Source organism: Vicugna pacos, chromosome X, assembly GCF_048564905.1.
Source record: "Vicugna pacos chromosome X, VicPac4, whole genome shotgun sequence".
Classification (NCBI taxonomy): Eukaryota; Metazoa; Chordata; class Mammalia; order Artiodactyla; family Camelidae; genus Vicugna; species Vicugna pacos.
The window spans coordinates 67,153,529-67,180,981 of record NC_133023.1 but is presented as its reverse complement, the minus strand read 5'-3'; the positions used below and the strand labels follow the sequence as shown (position 1 = coordinate 67,180,981).

At 34.9% G+C, this 27,453-nt stretch overlaps 1 long non-coding RNA gene across 2 annotated transcripts in view; it reads right to left on the bottom strand.

Moving 5' to 3' along the window:
• Positions 1-3,221: 3,221 nt before the first annotated feature.
• The window catches only part of LOC140691999 (uncharacterized), a 38,314-nt gene continuing 14,082 nt past the window's right edge, over positions 3,222-27,453 (bottom strand). Inside the window, exons 2-4 of one of the 2 annotated variants that reach the window (XR_012067597.1) lie at positions 14,624-14,707; positions 11,149-11,230; positions 3,222-3,466 (exon numbers count right to left, since the gene is read on the bottom strand). This is a non-coding gene — a long non-coding RNA (uncharacterized lncRNA). The remainder of the gene's footprint in view (positions 3,467-11,148; positions 11,231-14,623; positions 14,708-27,453) is intronic. The other variant, XR_012067598.1, reaches the window with a different exon arrangement.

Sequence of the window (27,453 nt, the reverse complement as noted above, 5' to 3'; positions counted from 1 at the left end):
GTGTTGGTAATTTTGGTTCCTTCTGAAGGCTGTGGGGGAAGGATCTGTTCCTGGCTTCTCTCCTTGACTCATAGATGGCCATTTCCCCATGTCTTCATCTCCCCTTCCCACTGTACTTATCTGTACCCAAATTTCCTCTTCTTAAAAGAGAACCTACCTTATTGGGTTAGAGCCCAACCTAATGACCTCATTTAAACTTAATTACCTCTTGGTGTTAGGAAGGGTATAGCTCAGTGGTAGAGTTCTTGTTTTGCATGCATGAGATCCTCCCTTTAAAAATATAAATAAACCTAATTACCTCCTCCACTATCAAAAAAAAAGTGAATTAAACTTAATTACCTCTTTAAGACTCCACCTTTAAATATAGTCACATTCTGAGGTACTAGGAATTAGGACTTCAGTATATGAATTTTTGGTGGGGCACTATTCAGTCCCTAAAAATTCCCAACAAGTAATTTGCTTTGTTTTGTTTCCAGCAGAAGCTGAGTGTAGCTTTATAATCTAGGTTAAAATGAAATAGGTAGTTACTGTGTGTTTATTTTTATTTGAATTTGGTTTTGGGTTCTTTATGTGTTTCTGATGAATTATCACAGCTTTTTCCAAGATTTTGTGGTGGAAACTCATAATCATTTTACTCCTCATAAATGTGTGATATGATGCAAAGCATGAACAGAAATGAACATGACAGTACTTCCTGGTTCTTTATAAGCCTATAAGGAAGCTCTAAGTAGATAGCGTGTATTAATTCTGAAATGATTTTTTCTAATTATTTTATCTTAATTTAATTTAATTTAATTTAAATCCCTCTTTAAATAGCCATTTAATTCATCTCCCCATCTCTAGCCGTTTCTTCCTCCAACACATCTTACACATTGCCAGCAAAGAAGATACCAACTTGTCACTCTGCTCAGCACAATCTGCAATGATATTCCTCATTGTAGGCAAAATGAAATCCAAAATTTCTAGCTTGGCATTCATGTTCTGGCATCAGATTGTCTATCTAAGCCATGTCTTCCAAATACTCGTCAGTACTTCAGCCACACTCTTTGACGAACATGTGCTTTGTTTCTGTAGCCATGCATTTACATATGCCAATCCTTTTTCCTTCCTTCCAACTTTAATACCTTAAAGTTTTATGCATACCTCAAAGAGCTGTTCAAATGCCACCTCCTCCATGAGGCCTTTCTACATCCATAGTCTACATCTCCCTCCATGTTCCCCTGTTGCATTTAGTTTAGAACGACATTTAATGTTTATCTGACTCTGTTTTGTGTTAGTTCCTTATGTGCTTATCTACCTTTTCCATTTATTTGGAAATTCCATAGAGGAGGGCAGGGCAAGCTTCCATCTTCTTTAACTTTAAGTCCCTCTATCAGAGAACCTGGCATATAAGAGACATTTGAGAAATATTAATTAACTTGAATTGAAAACTATAAAACACAAAATTTCAGATGACCTGATTAAAATTAATCAATTTGTGAGAGTCTTAGATTGGCTGGGTTTGATGATGAATAAACATTGCATTTAATTATTTATATCTTTAGAATTTTTGTAATGGAGTCATATTTTCTGTTTTTCATGTACACTAGGCATCCCATAATTACTCTTATTTCTTCTGACAGCTGTCCAATTCCATCTGCAAATGGAAAACAAATAGATTTCCAATAGGAGTTGCATTGTCAGGAGGTAATTGTGGCTACAGAAGCTAGGCAAGCCAAAAAGAAAAGCACTTTGGTAAATGGGGCCCTCAAAGGCCTATCAGAGCAATTAGCATCTGTATTAACATTAGCCCTGGCAGAAAGAGTTTCAAAATTATTTCTCATCCACTTTAATGAGCTTTTATTATAGAAACCCTGAGGTATTTTATATCTCACAGGGAAGAGCATAATTAGACACAAATTGATGGGCCTCTGCCTGTTGTGAAACTAGAATTTATAACAGACAATGCTGAACCTGTTCTCGGCCTGGTATTGTGCCTCAAAAGCATCTGCAAATGCTGTAACTAATCTTCGAAAATAATCGGTAACCAATCTGCACACCATTTCCCATTTCCTGATGTATAAACCATTATGAGAGCAGCCAGGTGCAATTCTTTTACAGCTCTTCCCAAACTCTATTGAGCATCTAATGACCTTGACAAAATTATCTTCATTAGAGTCTTGAACGGCTAATCCACTTTGTCTTGGTGAGGGTATTATTTAGTAAAATGAGTTTTTGGTAATTTGCAGCCTGAAAAAATCTTTGTTTTAGGTACATTGCCCCCTAAATGTTTTCTCTGAGAACTCTTCAATTTCTCTGTGTTTCAGTAATTTAATTGATACATTATTTGTAATCATGATATAATATTTTATTTTGATTTATCATAGGAAATTAGAGCTATTGTAAAAAATACAGAATGATGTCTTTTTTTCTAAAGGCTATGTCAGGATGTGGAAATAAAAACACAAAGTAAGTTCTTCAAAATAAAAAAATCTCTCTACTCCAGCCAAATATCCTTACTTACCTTCCCAATGTCCTAATTTGAAGATACATTGAAAAATAAGTGTGTTCCCAGTATGAAAGATTTCATTAGTTAACAGAAAAACAAAACCAAAATAAGACAGACAAACAAACTAACAAAAAAAAACAACAGTTTTCTAGAAACCAGATAAGCTTCATGAATAGAGAAGCTACTGGAATCCCTGAAAGAAATGTCCACATTTAGCTTTGGATAATTGAGAAAATATTGGATGGTATAATTCCATTGTCCACTGAAAATATTTTCTTAGGGATGCCTAATTATTAGTGGCATCTTGCTTTTTATCATCATAGTGAGCAGAGAGGCATGGGCCCGCACGTTCCATGACTACATATGTTGGCTATTTGAAGACTATCACATGATGAAAGCAAAGCAGGGACTTGGGGCTTATAGTTGAAAACACTTCCCAGAGAGCCTTAGGCCTGAATTCTAGAATGTATGGATTCTTCCAATCTAGCATAGCATCCTTCAGGGAATGTCCTTAGGTAACTTGGAACTCAGTTGCTTCTGTTGCTTTAGCTCTCAGGCTTTTTACTTCATTCTTTACTCCCTTGGTGACTGAACATCATATCCTAACACACAACTTTGACTTTATGCTCAAATAATTTCATAATCTTGACTTTCTTCCTGTTTTTTTTTCACTTACCTCCTCCATTTTAAAATTTCTTGAAACTTCCACAAGCAAAATAGCTACTTGTTTCATGTAAATCCTGTGAGAGTTTGTCCCAGAAGTCCAAAGTTTTCAGAGAGCATTACCTAAAGGATCTAACTATGCATATTTTATGATTAAAATGTTCAAGTAGCTTCTTTCAGAGGAATAATACAGCTCTAACTTTAATGTTACTCATAAGGCAGGTTTATTCTCATCAAATAGTACTATTGGAAATGACCTTCTTAAGAAATCACTTGGTTCAAATCCAATCATTTTCAGATCAGAAAACTGAGCACCTAGAAGGAAAAAAAAAAAGACAAAAAATAAAAACAAAGGACAATCACATAACTAGAGTTAGAACCAAAAATAAAAACAAAAAGCTGCAGATTCTGCATTGAGTGCCCATCCCAGAGTGCCATGCTCCTCCCCTTATTCTGTATCAATCACTAAACTTCTGTTTAATTTTAGTAGGTCTTCTATCCACACAGTAAATTGTGTGCAGTCAAGTTCTAGTGCATGTAAATACACAACATAGAAGAGTAAATGCCACTGGAAGTTGATGCATCTAAGACACTTCTTTATTTTGCCTCACAATTTAATAGCCATTATTTTACTCAGAGAGCAAAGAAAAGCTTGCTCTCAGATAACAATAATGCACATATTGTTGATGATGATAAAGATGATATAATAAAACTAAGGATGTTATTTGGACCAGTATACTTTAGTGTGCTGAATCTCAGTTTTGTCATCTATAAAATGGTAATATGAAAATGGATGAGAATAGCTAATAATTACCATCATATACAAATATTTATTACTATCTCAGTGTGTGCTATCTTTATGTGTGGAATTTTATGTTTCAGACATCTCTTGATTACAAATACTAATAATCCTAAATTGCAAAAATAAATGGGAAGTAATTTTAAAGTTTATTCTTATCTCAATAAAATATAATTCTTGCTTCTAGAGGTGGAAAGTTTTGTTGTTTGAGATCCTTCTCTTTTTTTTTCAAAGTAAACAAGTATCACTGCAAAATTCCTTCTTAATACTGCTTTTGCTGTATTCCATAAGTTTCTTTTTGTTCCTTTTTTCATTTTTCGTTTTTTTGTCACTGGTGGTGGTGTTTTTTTGGGGGGTGGTGATTAGGTTTATTTATTTATTTAAATGGAGTTCCTGGGGATTGAACCCAGGACCTCCTGCATACTAAGCATGCACTCTACCACTGAGCTACACTCTCCACCTCATAAGTTTTGGTATGTTGTGTTTTCATTTTCATTTGTTTCAAGATATCTCCTAATTTCCCTTTTGATTTCTTCTTTAGCCAAATGGTTGTTCAAGAGTGTGCTGTTTAATTTCCACATATTTGTGAATTTTTCAGGCTTCCCTCTGCTATTTTTATTTCTAGTTTCATTCCATTATGTTCAGTAAAAATACTTTATATGATTTTTATTTTCTTATCTTAAGACTTGATTTTTGACCTAACAGGTGATCTATCCTGGAGAATATTCCATGTATGCCTGAGAATAATGTGTAGTCTGTTGCTTGGGTGGAATGTTCTGTGAAAATGAGTTGATTTTTTCATTCTATAGTGTTGTTCAAGTACACTCCTACCTTACTGATTTTCAGTCTGTATGTTCTAACCATTATTGATAAGAAGTATTGAAGAATCCTACCATTACTGTTTTATTTCCTTTTTCTCCCTTCAGTTCTCTCAGTGTTTGCTTTTTATATTTAAGTACCATACTATTTGATGCATATACATTTATTTTTTATATATTCCTGCTGAATTGACTCTTCTGTATTATGGAATGACTGTGTTTGCCTCTTATGACAGTTTTTCATTTAAAATCTACTTTTTCTGATATAAGTGTAGCTACCCTTACTCTCTTTTGGTTACCATTTCTTTACCTGAAATATCTTTTTCTGTCCCTTTACTTTCAGCCTAAATGTGTCCTTACATCTAAAGCAGTCTCTTGCAGACAGCATATAGTTGGATTACGGTTTTTTTTCATTCAGCCTTACTATATTTTTGCACTGGGGAGTTTAATTCATTCAGATTTAAAGTAATTATTGATAGGGAAGGGCAAACTATGGGCATTTTTAATTTGTTTTCTGTCTGTTCTTTTAGTTCTTTTTTCTCTCTCTTCCTTTCTTATTTCTTTAAGTAAGGTTTCTGTCCCTTTTTTTTCTTCTTCTCTGTTTTTCATAATGTATATATTGATTCACTTGATAGTGTTGTGTAAGTCTCTTAGGCTTTCTTCACTCACTTTCATTCCTTTCCTATTTTTATTCCTCTAACCGTATAACTTCAAATAATCTGTATTCCACTTCACTGACTTTCTTCTGTTTGATCAAATGTGCTGTTGAAGTTTTCTATTGCATTTTTCAGTTCAGTCATTGTATTATTCCTGCTTGGATCTTTTTATGGCTTCTATTTGTTTGTTATTCTATTAATTTTGTTCATGTATTGTTTTTCTGATTTCTTTTAACTACCTATCTGTGTTCTTTTGTAGGTCACCAAGCTCCTTTAACACCGTTATTATGAATTTTTGTCAGGCAAGTTCATAGATTTCCATTTCTTTATGGTCAGTTACTAGAACTTTATTTTCTTCCTTTTGTAATTTTATGTTTCTCTGATTATTCATGATCCTTGTATCCTTGCATTTGTATCTGCCTATTTGAAGAAACAGTCACCTCTTCCCATCTTTATAGACTGGCTTCAGCAAGGAAAGCCTTTCGTCAGTCAGACCAGTCATAGATTCTGAGCAGGCATCTTGGTGGGGTCCACGGTTAGGCCTGATTCTGTGGTCTGCAGGAAGGCCCATTACTAGGATCTGTGGACAAGCTGTTCAAATCATTGTGCTGGTTATTGAGAGCCCCTGCCCCTTTTTTTGGCTCTGAGCCACTCCCAAATGATCTGTTCACGCTTATTTCCTCAATGTTCTGTGTAACGTGTGACAGAGGCAGACTGTCAGATAGTACCCTGGAGAGTGGTGAAGTTGAATGCTCGCATTTCTCTCTCTTTCCCCTACAGGAACACTTGCAGGTTATGGGAATGTCTCTTGGTGTACAGCTGTACTGCCTTGGAGTTGGGGCTGTGATGTAAGTAAAGTGAAACTTTTCTCCTTCCACTTTCAATGCAACTTTCTTGTTTCTGTGTTCCACTGGGGTGCTGTAACCTCACACCTGGATTCTGGAGTTCTTATGAAGTTATTTTGTCCAAGAAAAGTTATTAAATTGGGGTTTTCTCTAGGAAAATAAGAGCTAGAGCTCCTGACCCATCATCTTGCTCCTGTCACTCCCTTAGTAATACACTTGACAAAGGAAGTAAAAGACTTGTACGCTGAAAGCTACAAAACATTAATAAAATAAATTAAGGAAGACAAGTGTAAAGGCATTCTGTGTTCATGGATTGTAATACTTAATGTTGTTAAAATGTCCATGCTACTTAAAGTTATCTAAAGAGTCAATGCTATCTCCATCAAAATATTAATGTCATTTTTTACAGACATAGAAAAGCAGTTCTAAAATTCTATGTAACCACAAAACAAGCCCCCAAAGTCAAAGCAATCTTGAGAAATAAAACAAATCTGGAGTATCACGCTTTCTGAATTCAAAATATATTACAAAGCTACAGCAATCAAAAGAGTATAGTACCCTATGTTGTACACCTGAAACTAATACAATATTGTAACTCAATTATACTTCAATTAAAAAAACAATATAGTACTGATATGATGACAGGCATATAGAGAAGCAGAGCAGAATAGTAATTCCAGAAATAAACTCATGCATATACAGTTAACTGATCTTCAACAAGGGAGCCAAAAAAAAATACAATTAAATTAAAGATCCACAATAAGTTGCAGCTACAACAGAGTTTTCATGTAACCTTCATCCAGTTTCCCTTAATGAAATCTTACATAGCTATAGTATCATATCAAAACCAGGAAACTGGCACTGTTACAATGTGGGTGCACCAGTCTATGTCAATTTATTATATGTATAGATTCATGTAATAACCGTCATAACAAAGATACAGAAGTATTCCATTGTCACAAGTGTATGTTGTGATATCCTTTTACAGCCACATCTATCTCAAAGTAAACCCTGGCATTCTCTAACCTCCTCTCCATCTCAATCATTTTGTCATTTTGAGAATGTTATTTAAAGGGAATCATACAATGTGTTACATTTTGAGATTGTTTTTTTTTTCACTTAGCACAATGCCCTTGAGAGCCATCCAAATGTTTGTGTGTATTACCAGTTTGTTCCTTTATATTGCCGACTACTATTCCATCAGATGGATGCATCACAGTTTGTGTCACCATTTACACCGCATTGGACTCTTTAGTTACTTCCAGTTTGGGCCAATACACGTAAAACTCTGTGTACATGTTTCTGTGTGGCTACAACTTTATTCCTGGGATAAATGGCCAGGAAAGCAATTGTTGGATCATATGGTAAGTGTATGTTTAAAAGTGTATGTTTTCAAGAGTGGTTGTACCATTTTACATTCCCACTGACAATGGATGAGAGATCCAGATACTGCATCTTCACCAGCATTTGGTATTGTCATTTTGCTTTATTTTAGCTGTTCTAATAAGTGTGCAGTAATATTTCATTATGGCTTTAATCTGCATTTCTCTAATCACTAAATATCTGTCATATACTTACTTCCATGTGTATATCCTCTTCAGTGAAATGTCTCTTAATGTCTTTTGCCCATTTTCCAACTGGATTATTTATTTCTTTGCCTTATGTTTAAGGTTTCAGAGTTTTTTGTAAATTTTATACATGAATCTCTTATCAGATATATAGTTTGCAAATATTTTCTCCCAGTTTGCTGCATTTATTTTCTGTTCTCTATAAGACTCTCAACAGGGTGTAACAGAGAAAAAAAGTCTTTAACTTTTGAGGAAGTCCAATTTACCTTCTTTTTTCGTTTTATGGATCATTCTTTTGGGGTCATATCTAAATAGTTTTTGCTTAGCCCTAAGTCCCAAAGATTTTCTCCTGTGTTTACTTCTGATCATTGTATACGTTTTAAGCTTTACATTTAAATCCATTATCCATTTTGAGGTATTTTTGTAAAAGTGATAGCTTTAATTCAAAGTTCTTTTAGCCTACTATTGTACAAATGCTTCATCACCATTTGCTAAAAAGTCTATCCAGCCTTTATTTATTTATTTACTATTGTGGTATAGTTGATTTACAATGTTGTCTTAGTTTCTAGTGTACAGCATAGTGATTCACATATGTATTCTTTTTCATATTCTTTTCCATTATAGGTTATTACAAGTTATTTAATATAGTTCCCTGTGCTATACAATAGAATCTTGTTATTTCTGTTTATTTATTTTATTTATAGTAGTTTGTATCTGTTAATCTCAAACTCTTAATTTATCCCTCCCCGCCTTTCACCTTTGGTAACCACAAGTTTGTTTTCTATGTCTGTGCGTCTGCTTCTGCTTTGTAAATGAGTTAATTTATGTCATATTTTAGATTTCACACATAAGTGATATATGATTTTGTCTTTGATTTATTTCACATTGCTTCAAATAGAATTGTTTTGTTCTTTGTTATTATCTGTCCTCCATTGAATCACTGTTGTACTTCCATCAAAAATCAAATGGCCATATATATGTAGTTATATTTCTGTTCTCTCTGTTTAGTTCCATTAATCTATGTGTCTATCCCTCCAACAATAACACACAATCTTGATTACTGTAGCTATATACAGCTTGTAATTAGGGAGAGTGATTCCTCCTTAATTCTTTTTTTTTAAAAATGGTTCCACCAATTCTAATTCTTTTTTCTTTTCCTGTGACTTCCAGAATAATCTTGTCTATATCTATAAAATATTTTGCTGTGGTATCAATAGCATTGTGTTAAACCTATTTATCAATTTAGTAAAAATTGATATCTTTACTACGTTGAGTTTTACAACCTATAAACATGGTATATATTTCCATTTATTTATACATTATTTGATTTATATCAGCAGTATGTTGTAGTTTTTGGCATACAAGTAAGTACAGTAAGTACACATTTGGTTAAATTTTCACTTAACCATCCCATTTTTTGAGTGATTTTAAATAATATTATATTCTTAATTTTGGTTTCCCCATGTTCATTGCTAGTGTATACAAATATAATTCATTTTCATATTAATCCCATAACCTGTGAGACCTTCTCCTTTGGATCATGTTTGACTCTAGATTCTCAAAGTCCATATTTTATCACAGAATAATATTCTCTGTGACATCAAGAATGTGGTTAATGCAGCATTATAGTGTTCCCTAATTGTCTCCAGGAATTCACTTAAGACTTTGAAAACTATTCTACAACTTTTATTGCTGGTACTATCTTGATCTAACCAGAGGGTGTAAACAGAGGATTTTCAGTTAACAACAAATTCACATATTCCTACTTGAAAGAGTCCCTAAGTGCTTTGTTGCCTGAAATGTTGAGGAGTTCAAGTTGTGCAATCAGTCAATGAGAATAAGAACTAAGTCACTACGCTTTTCAGCAAGCTTATTCTTTACTGTTAAGATCATGTCTACAAATGCATCAAGAATTAACAATCCTTGATGAGTTTCCAAAGGATTCTCAACTTCTTTTCCAGAAGGCTTGCTGCCCATTTTATCTCTCATTCTCTCTTTCTCTAAGTACAAGGGACTCTTTTTCATTTGAGTCAAAACCTTCTCCCTTCCTATCTTTGAAACATTCCACTTTGCTTGTGAATTACCTTCCATTAATGGGTGAGATTTTTGTCAGACAATGTACATAACTCAGTTGAATTTAGTGCCACACAATAAACTGTTGCCAAATTCACACATTTACAGACCATTAGGCAATGAAGTAATGACAAATGCATCACAACTGCCTCATGGTCCTTTGATTATAAGATGTATTATGATTTCAGATGTTAAGATGTGACAGATGTATATCTTACAATCTATGAAACGTTTTAGTAGGAGGAGCTCTTACCAAAAATGTCCCCATTAGAATTTAAGCTCTAAGAGAGCAAGGGTTTTATCATCTCCTTTATCACTTTATTCCCAGTACCTAAAACAATGTCTCACATATAGTTAATAACAAATGTATGTTGATACTTTAATTGTAATTAGAATCATAAATATTCAGATTATTCAGCTTCTTCCACATCAACAGCTATTAATCATTTTCCCACTGAGAAATAATTTTCAACTCACAACTCACATTTTGATGTTCACTAACAAACCAAGCCAGAACTTACATCTTCTATTTTGAGTAAATTATCACTCACAATTACTTACTTTAATCTTTGATTTCAATGTGATACTCTGTAGTAAAATATTTGTATCATCAGAATGGATGTGCAGTTAAGGCTGGCCTAATAATTTGGCCCTGTAATGTTATGTGAAATAATTTAAGATATGGACATAGAAAAGGAAAGAAAAATACCAGATTTTATTATTTCTTCCAGATGGATATGAAATGTGTTTTTTGATGGTTTTATTTTGTGTTTGCAACTTAGATCATTGCTGATACACAAACTCTTAATTAATCATCTTATCATTCAATTGCTTCCATTTCTTTAATTACTAATTATTACATAATCAATAGTCTCATCTGTACAATTGATCTGCACTATCATGAATTCAGCCAATATTGCTAAAAGATCCTGATTTTGATCCGTTCGTTTTATCTTTGCAATGGTTAAAAAGTGAACACTGACTAATAGCCATAGCAAAAAAAAAAAAAAAAAAAGAAAGGCTAGTGGTTTCATGAGGTTGGAGTTCCATTTCCTCTTCTAATAAATAAGAAGCCTTGCCTCAGTTGTAAGTAAAATTAAAATATTTCAATTGCTCCAAAGTTTTCTATTCCCCCACAATGAGACAAATGTTTTTTTCTATCCTCATGTGTTAATCAAGCAGAAGACTTTGGTTAATCAAGCTAATTTTAAAAATAAAGAAAAATATAATATGCTAACCTGCTACTTGGTGTTTGATTCTAAGTGGATCTAAAGTATTGTGGCTGGTAGATGTAACCGGTCTCCAGGTTCTTGTCCCGTCCTAGAAAGAATTCAGAGATAAGATGCAAAGGTTAAGAAAGTAAAGTGGGGATTTATTAAGGGATGGATAGTACACTCTCAAGGGCAGAACAGGCAGGCTCAGGTGAGCAGCTGCCCCGAGTTTCTTTGGCAAGTTGGTTACACAGAGTGTTAAACTGAATAGGCAGAATATTCATTAGGGAGGAAAAGGTCTGGGGTCATTATTTCCTGATTTTCAACCCAACTCCACCTTCCCAAAGGAGGAGGTATTTTTGTCCTTATTTAGTCTGCATTGGAAGTGTTATGGTTTCAGTGCATGATGGGTACTTCTAATCTGCAAGGCTAATTTTATTGAAATGAGGGCATAATGAGCAAAAGGTTAAATTCAAACACTGGAGATTCCTGCCTTTTCCTACCTTTCTTTGATGGTCTCCAGGCTGCTCATCACCCTAAAATATGTGACCGCTTGTCAGCTCAGATGTTCCTGCTTTTCTTTCTCTGGCCAGGGATCCCTGGTGCTTACATGATGTATGATTTCCTGCATTTGGCCTGTGCCCCTCTTTCCTGTGCAGTCCCTGCCATTTGGTCTGCGTCCCCCTTTCTCTGCTCATATCTAGCTCTCTGCCTGCTCTAACAGTATCACTGTTGTATCTGTGACTCAGTCTCTCTTTAATTCATGTGTGTGTGTGTGGTAGGAGCTACTACTGAGTACTCTAGAGAAGCTCTACTCAAAGTTTGGTGCCAGAGCCAGTGCAGACCCACCAACTATTATCAGTTGGCAACTAAATAAGCACAGAATTTAAAGGAAGTATTTAAAAATATTTAAAGCAGTCAGACAGTAATTGTATATGTATTGAATCTAATAAGAATATTTGGAATTATATCCTGTATGTTATTTTCTCATTCAATTTGTATCAATTTATTTTTATTTTATTGTACAAAATGTAAGTCTGCAACAAATTGAAAATAGTTGGAAATTTTGTTCCACATAGATAGTTTAAGAACTACTCCTCTAGATTTTTGGTGGGTTGTTTTTGTTTTGTTTTGTTTTTGGCTTGTTTTAAACTAAAGTGCAAAGCCTTCAAATACTAATTTGTTAATAAGTGCTCAGGACAATTAGGTCTTTAATTAAAGATAATTAAATTTGATTGTTTTACATTTATGCTTAAAGCTGAAGAGTAGCCAGGAGCTCAATTACAAGACATATTCTCTTAGGTTTCTTATTGTTTGAAATATCTGATTCTCTGGCATTTGTTCATAATTTGTCTCTGGCAGTAGTACAGTATCACATCTACATCAGCATATCCAGTATACTGTTTCATGAAGTCAGTGGCTGAGTGTAATGAAAATGTGTAACATTAAATTACTTCCTGATACTCCTGGACCTTGGAAACTACTAGTGTTTGGAGTCAAATTATAAGCATCTTAAAAGATACATTTCTTCTTTATATATCCTAAGATCTGCTTCATATTTTTAAATTGAACCTAATGAATAATCTACCCTGTTAATTAGATTGTTATTTTGATTTTTATATATTTTTTAAATTAAAATGAGGTGTTTCAATTGATGATGCATATTAGTGGCATTTAATAGACTGTGAATATCTGGCATGAGCTATAAAAATTAATGAAAAATAAGCACATGACAAATAATCTTTGACAAATGACAAGATTTACAAATATGATAATTAAGGTTAGTCATCAGTAAAATTATGAAGTTTGTTGATCATCTCTTTACCCTTTTACTCCCAGATGCCCAGTGCCTGAACAACCCTCTGTATACCCGGCTGTCTTGTTGTCATCATATATCACCTTTCTTCTACCTCATTCTGTCAGGGCGCTAGTCTCTATTATGAGGCAGTTTAGGTATAGTGGTGAGAATCTTTGGAATCAGACATTTAGGTTTGAATCCCAGTTTCTCTACTTAACTAGGTGGGTGGCCTTGAAAAAAGTATTATTTAGCACTTTTATGCCTGGATTTTGACACTTGTTAAAATGAGCATAATTGTACTTACCTCAGGAGCTTGCTATAAGGATTAAATGAGTTAAATTTTAGTAAAGCACTTATAAGGTGACTAACAGAGTAAACAAGGGGTAAATGTCATCACCAGTAAGTGGAAATGAGTTATTCAGGATCATGACTGGCAGTTGACTAAAAAGTAATGTCTTTCAGATAACCCAACTAAAGTGATCAAGCATCTGCTGTGCTCTGAATGCTTGTGTCTCCCCGAAATTCATACGTTAAAATACTAATGCCCAAAATGTGATGGTGTCAGGATGCGGGCCCTTTTGGGAGGTGCGTAGATCATGAGGGTGGAGACCCCATGAATAGAATTAGTATTCTTCTAAAAGCGACCCCACAAAGACTCCTTGCCCTCTTCTGCCACATGAGAACACAGTGAGAAGTCCGCAGTCCCAAAGAGGGCCCTCACTCAATCATGCTGGCACCCTAATCTCTGACTTCCAGCCTCCAGAACTGTGAGAAATCAATTTCTGTTGTTTACAAGACACCCAGTCTATGGTATTTTCTCATAACCACACAGATGAAGATGTCGTCTTTACCAGGATGTAAGACTCGCACACCTACTTTCTCCCACACTCCTACTTTCTAACATCACCTTTATCAAGTGCAAAAAGAAGTCATGGAAACAGATAGTTTTGGCCACAATATCTTGTCAGACAGGACACTGTATGATGCTATTCTCTCTCCCTATAGATAACACTTTAAATTCTTCCCTCCAAGAAGCTAAAAGGCAAATGATTTTCTGTACACAGATTTGATGTATCTAGCTTTCATCAGGAATAACCAGTTGTGATATGAACTTTTTTATTGACATACTTTTGATCAAAAAAAAAGGAAACAGACAATTATTAAAGGAGGCTATAAATGGCAGATTTTTGATTCTACTAACTGAAGTTATCAAAAGACAACTCTAATAATGCCTCAATAATTTGAATTTCTAAGATGAAATCTGTGATAATTTAAACAAAGTATGTGGATATTCACTGCTGAATTGTCTGTGTAAGTGGGAAAACTTAAATTAATTGATTAATTATGAATTGTTTATGAAGCACATTAATTATTGAAGAAATTAATAATTAATCACTTGCAGAGCAAACATGTTTTCAAATGCTTAAGCCTTTATAATTCTAAAATTAACAATGATTCACCATAAATTCATTATAAATTAAAACATGTCTGCTTGGTGTCCATTATTAGTCACATTTTTATTTTTTCATTCATTTGACTTTGTTATAGAACACTTACTCTGTGTCAAACACCATGCACGAGGCTGGGTGTACAATATCGAGCCAAACCATACACCATACCTACCCTCAGAGATATTGCAAGTACGTTTAAAAATGATTCTTATTTTAAATTTCTCTCCATTTGACTTCAGTAGTACTGACTTACCTTTCTTTCCTCTCTCATTCATTCAGATTAATGAGATTCGAGTATTTTGATCCAGACTCCCACTCTCTCTGTATCCCACCTCTACTGAAAGAGAATTTGAAATACATTAAAAAGGCTATAAACCATGCATTAATAAAATAATGTTACTATAGAATCTCCAAGTGAAGTTAATCGAAATGGGTTTCCTCAACCAGGCTTCATTCTCTTGTGCCATAGGTTTCTATATAGCATCTGAGAGACCAGCACATTCTCTGCCTTAATGGGAAGTCAAAGCACAGTCAGAAAACTATTCAGTGATCATGGAATCAGAGCAAGGATTTCAGTGTGATCATTGAAAATGTTTAGTGGTATCACACTCAGATAACCTGAGACAAACATTCCTTAGCATGGCAGAAGGGACTGTGGAAACTCTCTAGGTCAAGTCCTTGGACCAGGGCAGTCTCAACGTCTTATTAGCGCTTTAGGTACATGAGCAAGTTCTGTCATTGAAGCTCTTCATTTCTCTAATGTGACTGTAAGTATCAACTTGTTGGAGAATGATTTCCTCCAGATTGGCCATTCAGAAAAGGAATTGGTGTCATGTCAAATCCTGGACAATTGCAAGACTTAGAGCCTACTTACCATAATGTCAGAGGAGGAGCGGCACTACTCTCTATCAGAACAGGGGAGAAGCCATGTTCTGCCATGCTACATGGTTATTGGACATCAGCCCCGGATCACACTAGAGACTGGTGCTTCCTTCATTCTTCAGCTTAAAAATCCGATAGTCTAAGAGTCAGAGTCACTCTCCCAAAAATGTGATATCCAGCCCAGCTAGATTTCTATGCATTATTTCTCTCTGGAGTGCAGGCTGACTGGCCATCTGCTTTTGTTTGCACCCTGTCTCATTGTTGGCTATTTTCCTCCTTTTGCCTACCTAAACCTCTTCCCTCAGATATGTTAATAACACCAATTTGCTCTGTAAGCCCTTCTATTCATGAAAAGTTACTGTGCGCTTCTCTGTTTTCATCCATTGTGTGTTAAATTTAACATGAGGCAATTTCTTTCCCCTAATCTCAAGTGTCTGAGGAATTCCACACTGTCTCTCACATGCATACATCTACATGTACCATTAAATAAGTAATATACTCAGGCAAGGGGTTAGGCAGATATGATTATCCTTAGGGTTTCATGGCCATTTGTAGATAATCTTAATGTCATTTTTCTATTACTTCTTAAGATATCTATAAACTGAATTTAGTGAAAGTAGACCTTTTGCTATACTTCTTGACCATGGACTACTATTATTAAACTTTTCTAAAAAATTAAGAAACTTGAGATATTCATAACTCTGTTACTTTATATAATAAGATAAAAACTGATTTTAATAACATAGCTAAAGTTACTATTACACTGACTTGTTTATTAGTTCTGATAAATTTGGCATTTTTCAAGAAATTTGTTAATATATTTGGGACTTAGGAATATAATAATTAGTAATAAATAATGGCTACTTATTGAGTATGTACTACATGCCAGACAGTATTTTTAGTGTTTTATACATTTTTAGTATTTTCTCATTGATAATCACAAATACTTATGAAATAAGTATCATTAACTCCATTTTTTTCAGGGTTAAGCAAATGGAAGTTTGAGAAAATTAAGTTCATGATCACATAGTAATATTGAAAGTCAAGATTCCAAACCTAGATCTATATGCTTTGATAAAGTAAGGGGGGGAGAAAAGGTCAAAAGGTAATTAATGAGGAAAAACAATTCCATGTTTCTCAAAGGTATTTTTTAAAGTAACAAACTTTATAACTTATGATCAGATCTTTAGGCCAGTAATATTATTGGGGGGAAGATAAAATATGAAATGAAGAAAAACAGCACATGGACGACTACTAAAAAGCTGTATCATGGCAAAAAAAAAATGATAGTAATGAATGTCCAAGACTTATAACAAGTTATATCCATGTTCTAAATTTTAAAAAGTGTCAACTGAAATAAAATCACACAAGGTGAGAGTTGTAGGTTAAGTTTTATTTGGGGCAAAATGAGGGCTATAACCCAAGAGACAGCCTCTCAGTTAGCTCTGAGGAAATGCTCTGAAGAGACAGTGGGGAAACCCAGTATTATATATGATTTCAGTGAAGATGGGTACTTGCAGTCAAGCACACATTTAGGCAGACGCTTGCTGCTAGTCACGAGGAACAGATGTCACCATTAATGATTTTAGTGCTTTTCTAAACATGAGGAGATGCAAGATTTGGGGCTCATAAAATCTTTTCCTGAAAATCTCAATTCTCTGAAGGTCTGTATTGCTAGTTTTCCCAGAGCACAGAGTGCCTCATTCCTGACCTCCATCCTGAACTCCTTTCAGGGAGTGTTAGAGGTCAGCCACGACAGTGACTCATAATTTAATCTAAGCAAAAGTAGATGGAACGTGCCGATGTGATTTAATCTTTGTAGAGGCAGGTGGCAAGTGCCAGTTTTTAGTTGACAGAAGACATTAACGTCTTTCAGGATCCGTATTTTTCTATAGTTGGTTTCTGAGACTGTGGGTATTCCTTATGGTGACTTTGCACTATCCCAGCCTCTCTTATAGCTAACAGTGGTCACTAGACCTAGTTGTGTCTATTCTGACATAAAGGGAAGTCAGTCTGTGAGATTAATTCTGCTGGCATTTGCCCTTTTTCTCTCTGTTTTCTTTATTTTTTGGAACATGGTTATGTATTGGAGGGAGTTCAGTCATCTAGTGATCATAAAATAAAAAGACGTTTCTAAGGATGGGTAAATGGATAGATGAGGGAGAGGGTATAGCTCAGTAGTAGAGTGTGTGCTTAGCATGCATGAGGTCCTGAGTACAATCCCCGGTACCTCCATCTAAATAAATAAATAAATAAATAAACCTAATTACACCCCCTAAATTTTTTTTTAAAGTTTTTAAAAAATGAATAGTTAAGAGGTGTCAGGATCTCTGCTGACACTGTGGTGTTACTGTTTCAGCTCAGGGCCACCTACTTCCAGCCTTCAAATTCTTGCATTGTAAAGAGCATTGGATCATATGGTTTTGAGCGCGAAGCATGGCTCTGCTGTTCATTAGCTGCAAGACCTTAGGCAAGTTACTGAAACTCTCTGTTCCTCAGTTTCCTGTGTAAAATTGAAAAGAAAAAAAGTACACCTCCCTCAGCATTATTGAGAATATTGGCTAAGTTAATTAAATGAAAACATGTATAATATAGCACCTGTCATGTGGGAAGTGATTAATAACTATTAGCTACTATTCTCATTACATGGCAGACACAAAGCCTCTCATTTCTTTAAGCATTTTCATTGTATCTGAGACTTGTAATCAAATGCAATTTTTAAGCGATGTACTCACCATCAAGTTTTTCTTCATCTGACCCTAAACGAGAAAAAAAAATTGCTTTTGTGAAATTAATATAATTTTTAAATTTTTTTGGAGGGAGAGGTAGTTAGGTTTGTTTTTTGTTTGTTTGTTTGTTTATTTTAATGGAGTTAATAGGGATTGAAGCCAGGTTCTTGTGCATGTTCAGCATGCATTCTACTGCTGAGCTATACCCTCCTCCCAATATTTTTAAATTATTTATTTCTTGCTACCCTTTCTCTAAGGCAGCATGATGTACAGCACTCCCTAAAGTGTGCTGTTACAAATCCTGGGCCTTGAATGAAGATGATATTGATAATAATAAGAACTAATGTTTCTCAGCTCTCACCATTAGCCAGACATTCTTCTAGGAGCTTTATGTATATCAACTCAATTTATCTTCCAAATAATCTCATATGGTAGACACTTTTGTTATCCCCATTTACAATGATGAATGTTTAAGGAACAGAAACTGCATTTGTCTGCTTGAGCTGCTAAAACAAAACACTACCGACTGGGTGGCTTAAACAATAAAAATTAATTTTCTCAGTTTTTTTGTTTGTTTCTTTGTTTTGCTGGTGGAGTAATCAGCTTTGTTTTTTGTTATTTTAATGGCGGTACTGGGGATTGAACCTTGTGCACGCTAAGAACACACTCTACCACCGAACTATTCCTTCTCCCTATTTTCTCAGAGTTCTGAAGGCTGAGGAGTCCAAGATCAAGGTGTTGACAAATTTGGTTTCTGTTGAGAGCTCTCTTCCTAGCATGCAGAAGTCCACCTTCTCACACTGTCCTTACATGGACTTGTTTTGGTGCATGTGCATGAAGAAAGTGGGAATAAGCAAGTGCTCTGATGTCTCTTCTTATAAGGACACTAATTCTATGGGAGCCCCATCTTGATAAGTTCTTTTAACCCTAATTACTTACTTAAGGGTTCCATCTCCATATGCATTCATACTGGGGGTTAGGGCATCAACATATGCATTTTGAGGGGATACAAACATTCAGTCTGTTACCGAAACGCAGCCTCTGTACACTGATAGCCAAACTGAAACTTGGAGCTAAAGTTTTGGGTGAAGTAGAAGAAAAGATTTCTTTGCTAGGCAAAGAGTTTACAATAGGCTGGTGCCTTAAAGACTGTGAGCCTCCTTGGGGAAGGGTTGTAAGGAGATTTATAGCAAATGTCCAAGGAACAGTGATTCTGATAAGAATCCGAGTATACATAAGGATGCATTTTTTTTGTCTCCTGACACAGCTGCATCGATATCAAGGAAATCTGGTGACAAGTCCTCCTGCTCCTGAGGTTACAGACCATGTCCTCCTCCTCCATCAGGCTGGGGTCTGGTATTTGTTTCCTGTTCTGGGAGTCCATGAACCATATCTTTTCATATCCCTGTGCCTACAACAAAGCGTGCTCAGGGACGGGGACTGTGACTTGTGTTCTAAGGGAAGGAAAAATACATGCAGTTTAAAATCAAGCTAGTGTGTGCTTTAGCCAGAGGAAAGCCATTTTAGGTTAGCACTATGCAGTTACAAATATTATGCAGTTACAAATTCCCCATTGTTAATCTATTCCTTCCATTTGGTGACGGGTTTTAGTATCTGAAAAGCTCAGGAAATATGCATGAGATACCATTACCAGGGTACTTCAGAGAGGAGATGCAGCAGAGGATATGGGGGAGGAGTCTGTCCTGGGAACAGGACATAGGGTTCTGCTCGGTTACAAGTCTACAGAAGGAACACTAAATATCTTGTCTAAAGTTATTTTACTGGTAAATGGAGGAGTCAAGACTTAAACACGTTTGTCCACGCCTAAGAACAAACGTTTAAGCATTACACGTTAGAACTCTCTCTTGAAAGTTTGTAATGTATATGAACACATTAAAAGCTTTTAAAGGTCTTTTTTAAAGGCTCTAAAAAAAGTCAAACACAGTGTTTTATAAACTGACATAATCAGGGGGGAAAGGAGTTTCATTTATTCAAAAATTAATGAGCAACCACTTTGTGGCAGGCAGTGTGCTAGGCATTGGTAATATGGTGGTGACAAAGACAAATGTTATCTTTGCACCTTTGCTTTGTGGAGTTGTTTCCAGTCTACTAGAGGGAGACACAGAAAATAAAGTAAATGTACAAAGAGTTCAATAAGATTGATATGGGATAAAGGAATAGAAAGTGTTTGGAGAAAGGTGACCTACTTTATATTGAAAGATCAGTCAAAGCTTCTCTGCAGAGGTGGTATTTGGGCTAAGTACTAAGTGATGTGAAGGAGCCAGACACCTGCCCTAAGAAGATCTGAAGGAAGAATATTCCACACAGGAAGAAGATTAAAGACAAACTATTTGAAGCTGTACTGAACCTGGCTCATTAGAGGAAAACAAAGGAGAATGAGCTAATTTGTTAATTCTATAAATATTTACCGGACATCAATTACGTGCCAGGTTCTGTTTTAAGCAATGGTAAGTGTCAGGGATCAAAACAGACAAACATTTGAAGAGGTAGTCTGTGAGATTTTTCTACCATTAAATAAAGATTTGATTCTCATATGAGAATAAAATACATGAGTTCTCAGTTGATTCTCAGGACCAGAATTTTGAGTAGAATAAATGAAACCAGATATCCACTGTGCAGTTACACTACAATAAATAATACATTGGCATTGAAAAAATGGAACCCAAAATAAAATAACTAATAGGTTAAAGAGAAAAATCATAAGAGACATTGAAGAATACTTAGAATTAATCAATAACACATGTATCCGATATCAAATTTGTAACATGAACAAAAATGATACTTAAAGCAAAATTTTATATGAATGGACATAAAAATAGGAATAACTATACTAACCTCAAATAGTTGTTTTGATGATTAAGTTAGTTATTTAGTGATAGTTCCTGAATCATTCAAGTGTCAGGTTTCCCTGTATAGCAATGCACATAACCTAGTTGATTTACTTTTTCCACACATAAATTGGTCTTTTATGCTTCTGCATTCCATTATTTACATCTCAATACAAGTATATGTCAGGGAGTGCTGTAATTCATATGACATTCTCTTCCTTGTTTATTTTCTCAGTTTATTTCCTCAAATATAATATGAGATCTTTGGAATCAAGGCTGATCTTGTCAATTTTGCATCCGTATACACTGCCTGGCACTGTGTAGGCTAAAACAAATTGTGTGTGTGTATGTGTGTGTCTGTATATGTGTGCTTAGTGCCTTCACTGAGAGTAGTGTTCTAGTCCAGGTTTTTTTTGTTAACTGTTACCTAATGCACATTCATGTGCCAGTGCACTGAGAGTCCAAAGAAACCAAAATGTTGGAGTCTGGAGCAGAGAAAGTTTCATTGTAGGGCCAAGCAAGGAGGACGGGGTGGCTCATGACCAAGAAAACCACAAACTCTGAAGGGTTTCAGCAAAGCACATTTAAAGGCCGTGTAAGGGAGGTGGGGGATCACAGGGTACATGATCAGCTCATGCACAGTTCTCTGTTGACTGATGTGGAGGTAACAAGGTGGTCAACACTATCAACTCCTAGGCGCCAGAACGTCTGGTGGCCACATGCCTTTGATCATCAACTAGTTAATTTCTTCTCTTTGGTGGTGGTTTTTACCATCGGAAAAACTCAGGAAATATACATGAGATAACTATTATCTGGGTACTTCAAAGAGGAGCTACAGCAGAGGAGATGGGGGAGGGGTCTGGCCCTCGAAGGCCCCACAGTGTCCTACTCTGTTACATAACTAGCTGTGTGTTGCAAGGCAAGACATTTTATTTATCAAGACTTAGTTTTCAGATATGTTTTTAAAGAGGATAGTTTTTTTTATTTCTAAAATCTTGATGTTTATTTTATGTATCTAAATTATTCTTCTACTTTTTGATAATTAAGGGCTGCTGTCTGAAACCTCAGTGAAAATAAAGTAAGGAACGCCTAAAGTCTGACCCTCCATCAAAGCAAGTAAAAAAACTACCAAAACCATCAGGAAACAAATGTTTCAGAAGTCTAGAAACTAACCAAAACTTTGGAGCAACTTAGGAAGCACTCATTCAAGAAAAAATGGCTGCATCTAAGTAAGAGAAGCTAACTTTCTGTTTGTTTGGTTTTTTTTTTTTTTTTTTGTGACTTGTGCTAGTCCCTCCCCAATACCCCAGCTCAGTGATTGCCTTAAATATAACAGCTGGCTTTTCTGGTGCCATTATTAGAGGAATTCATTTACCAAGGCATATCCTTGGTTATTATACCTAGTGGATTTCTAGAAGATCTGCCCTAACTGTTTGTTCTATCTTGCTGACTCAGAACTTAACCAATCCTAAAGGTGCTGGCTAGGGAGTGTTTGCTGAAAGCCTTTACAGGAAGTTAGTTTAATCTGTGTTGCCTGAAACAATGAAAGATAGTTTTGGCAAATAATAGACCAATCAATTAGCTTGGAAATAAAGATTGAGTGCTATGCCATTGAGATCAGGAACAAGACAAGGATGTCCACGCTCCAGACTTCCATTCAACATTGTACTGGAGGCTCTACTAAGAGTAATTAGATTAAAAAGTAAAAAGTATCCAGATTGGAAAGAAAGAAGTAAAACTATATTTGCAGATGACATCACTTTATACAGAGAAAATTCTGAGGAATCTGCTAAAAAACTACCCAAACTAATGAATGAGTTCACCAAAGTTGCAAGATACAGTATCAACATAAAAAAATCAGTTGTATTCTATGTAACGGCAATGAACAATCTGACAATAAAAATAAGAAAAAACATTTACATTTTCAGTAATATCAAAAATGCTAGAAATTGATATAGTCAGGGAAATGCAAGACTTGTATATTGAAAACTACAAAACATTGTTGAAAGAAATTTAAACAGATTGAAATAAATGAAGACATTCCATGTTCATGCATTAAAAGATTCAATATTATTAAGTGTTAATACTCCCTAAATTGATCAAGACTCAATTCCATCCTTATTAAAATGCCTACTGTCATTTTTCTTTTGCAGAAATAGATAAGCTGACCCTAAAATACCCACAGAAATGGACCTCCAAAAGTGCCAAAAAAAACATGAAAAAGACAAGTAAAACAAAACGAGTAAGATATATATTATTTACTTATTATGATGAATTTGCTCACATGATTAGGGAGGCTGAGAAGTCCCATGATCTGCCATCTGTGAGCTGGAGACCCAGGGAAGCCGATGGTATAATTTGACCTGTGTTGGAAGCCTGAGAACCATGAGAACTAATATAAATCCAAGTCTGATGGCCAGAGAAGATGAGACGAGGTGTCTCAGCTCAAGGAATGAGGCAGAAGAGAAATGAATTCCTCTTACCTCCACCATTTGGTTTGTCTTAGATCCTTCATGCACTGAATAATGCTCACCCACACTGGAGAGGGGAATCCACTTTATTGAACCAATTGATCCAAATGCTAATCTCTCCTTGAAGCAGCCTCACAGACACATTCAGAAATGTTTAATTTGATCACCCCATAGCAAGTCAAGTTGATACATGAAATTAACCATCATGTTTAGCTATCAAAGAAAAGAAGTACTGATATATGCTAGAACATAGCTGAATTTTGAAAACCTGCTAAGTGAAAGAAGCCAGATAAAAGAGGCCATATGTGGCATGAGTACATTTTTATGAAATATCCAGAATAAGTATATCCATAGAGACAGAATATAGATCATTTTCTAGGGGTGGACAGAGAGGTGGTTATGAGTTATGGGATTTCTTTCTGGAACAGAAATATTCTGGAATCATATGGGGGGGGATGGTTGCAAAACTAGTGAATATAATAAAAAAATCACTGAATTGAACATGTCAAAATTATTAAAATGGTGACCTTTATGTTATGTGAATTTCATTTTAATACAATTTTTTGGAGGTGCTGTCTCTCAGACCTCATTTTTGTACTAGGAAGTTATACCAAAGTTAAATAAAATTGTCTCTGATATAATAACAAATGTATCTTGATAATCTGTGGCATGATGAATTTGGTCTCAGATTCCTCAATTATAGAATGAAGTAGTTGAATAACAAGATCACCAACATCCTTTTTCAATCTAACATACTCTTGACCCTATATTGTAATCTGCCTAGAAAAAAATGGACTTGTGTTGTTACAAGAGAATCCTCTGGGAATAAAACTAAAGCAATAATGATGTAATAATATTGATTTTTGCTTCCATTTTCATAGTCTCAATGTAATTTAAAATTCAAGTTTACATCAATGATAACATTCTAACTGTTCTAATTAGCTGGTGACAGGACAGATGAAATATATTCAAATACATCAAGCTTAAGGGCAATCCTGTTCCCTAATCCAAATTTTATTTATTCTAAATGCATGCTTTTATATGGTGATTTTTTGTAGTTAAAATATGCCATTATATTCTTTGATCTTAAGCATAGGTGTAATAGCATAGACAGGTGAAAAATATTTCTCTAATGAAAAGAGAAACCTCAAATCGTTCAGTCGGATGACAGTTTTCAGTCCTGGATCCAAGAAAGCATTTGCTTCAGGCTGCTCAAAGCATATGCTCACAGGGAACAATCCATGCACAAAAAAGACAAGTGGATTTAACCTCTTTTCTTTTATTCAAGAAGTTTTAACATCCTCTCTTAATGCATTCAAAACTTTACCCTATATTGAGTGTATCTTCCAAGCCATATCACAGCTCCTCCTTGATAAGAATGGAGTGAACCAGTGAACCTGGGCATATACCTGGAGAAAACACTAATTCAAAATGACACATACATGCCAATGTTCACAGCAGGACTATTTACGATAGCCAAGATATGGAAGCAGCCTAAATGTCCATTGACAGATGACCAGATAAAGAAGTTGTGGTATACATATACAAAGGAATACTACTCAGCCATAAAAAATAATAAAATAATGCCATTTGCAGCAACATGGTTGGACCTGGAGAATGTCATTCTAAGTGAAGTAAGCCAGGAAGAGAAAGAATAATACCATATGATATCATTTACATGTGAATCTAAAAAAAAAAGAACTTATTTACAAAACAGAAACAGACTCATAGACATAGAGAATAAACTTATAGTTACGGGGTGGGGGAAAAGGGTGGGAAGGGATAAATAGGGAGTTCAAGATTTGCAGATACTACAATATATAAAATAGATATACAACAAGTTTTTTTTCTGTATGACACAGGGACGTATATTCAGTACCTTGTAGTAAACTATAATGAAAAAGAATATAAAAAGAAATATATGGATGTACATGCATGATTGAAACATTATGCTATACACTAGAAATTGACCCTTTGTAAACTGACCATACTTGAGTAAAAAAAAATACCAAAAAATGGTTGAAAAAATAAATAAAATGGAGAAAATAAAAAGAATAGAGCGAAGTGGGAAAGCGTTTGAAAAAGTGGAAAAAGTCTTTGAACACCAGCTATAGACTGGAGAGTTACCACTAACAAGAAGTACCATATAAATACAGCGGAATTAAAAAAAAAATCTTTGTTTCCAGTGTAATAAAAAGAGCCAGACTAATTGCTGTTTTTCACTTAGATGCTTAAGAAATTGAGTGCAGTATATTAGTCTTTAAAAGGAGCTAATAGCAATACAATTTAGTCCTGACTGATTTTCTGCCTGCTGGATTTGTCAGTTATTGATAGAGGGGTGTCAAAGTCTCCAGCATAAATAATGTATTCATCTATTTCTCCTTGCAGTTTTATCAGTTTCTGCCTCACATATTTTGACAATCTGTTGTTAGGCACATAAATATTAAGGATTATTATGTGTTCTTGGAGAATTGACCCCTTTATCATTATACAGCACCCCACTTTATCTGATAATTTTCCTTGCTCTGAAGTCTGCTCTGTCTGAAACTAATATAGCTCCTCCAGCTTTCTTTTGATTAGTGTTAGCCTGGTATATCTTTTTCCATCCCGTTATTTTTAATCTATATGTGTATTCATATTTAAACTGGATTTCTTGTACATAACATATACTTAGGCCTTGTTTATTGACTGACTGACAGTCTGTCACTTTTAATTGATTTATATAAACCATTGACATTTAAAGTGTTACCAATATAGTTGGAGTAATATTTAACATATGTGTTACTATTTTTTGTCGCCCTTGTTCTTTGTTTCTTTTTTGGTCTTCCACTCTTTTTCTGCCTTTTGTGATTTTAATTGAGCATTTTATATGATTCCATCTTTTTCTCTCCTTTTAGTGGGTCAATTATACTTTTTTTAACCCCTTTTAGTGCTTGCCCTTGCATTTGAAATACACACTTAAAACTAATTCAAGTCCACTTTCAAGTAACACTGTACCGCTAGACAGACAGCACAACTACCTTATGACAACTACCTTCCCTCTCATCCTTTACAACATTACTGTCAATTATTTCATTTGTTCAAAAGCTATAATCACTGAATACATTGTTACTATTATTTTGAACAAACTGCTGTATATTAGATCAATTAAGAATAAAAGAAATAAAAGATTTTCTTACCTTTATTTATTCCTTCTCTAATTCTTTTCTTTTATTTAAGTAGATCTGAGTTTCTGACCTATATAATTTTCTTTCTCTCTGAATAACTTTGAACACTTCTTGCAAGAATGCCCTACAGGTGACAAATTTCCTGTAATTTTGTTGTCTGAGAAAATCCTTATTTCTCCTTCAGTTTTTTGCTTGTTTGTTTGTTTGTTTTGGGGGGGTAATTAGATTGATTGATTGATTCATTCATTCATTCATTTTAATGGCGGTACTGGGGACTGAACCCAAAACCTCATCTGTGCTAAGCATGTGCTCTACCACTGAGCTATATACACTCCCCCTCTCCTTCAGTTTTGAAGGATAATTTTACAAAATAATGAATTCTAGGTTGGTGATTCTTTTAACACTCTAAGTATTTCACTCCACTTTCTTCTTGCTTGCATGGTTTCTGAAGAGATCCCCTCTGTAGGTAAGTGCTGGTTTTTTTTTTTTTTCATTTTTTCTTGTGGGTTGCTGGAGTAATCATCTCCTTAAAGATTTAATTGAAAATTTACATCACCTACCATCTCACATGTAGTAGAAAACTCCGTATCCTTATTTTCAGGAAACCTGAGGTTCTCACAATATTCCTCAACATCCTTAGCTCTGAGTTCTAACTTCCACTGAATTTTCAATCTTCTCTTTGCATTTTACCTCACATGCATGTCCTGATGGACATCTCCGAAATTTATTCATTCTCAAAATACCACTGACTTAAGCCTGTGTGTGTAGCAGACTTTGCTAAATGTTGTAAGCAAAGTATATATTACATTCTAGAATAACACAAAAATAAAGTTGAATTATGATAAAATCTGAAAGAGACTTAAATGGGAACTTCACAAAATAGGATATCCAAAAGAGAAGTAAAAATACCAAAAGATGCTCAAATTTATTATTTATCAAATCATAAAAATGCAAAATAAAGCTACTATGAGATACCACTAAACTC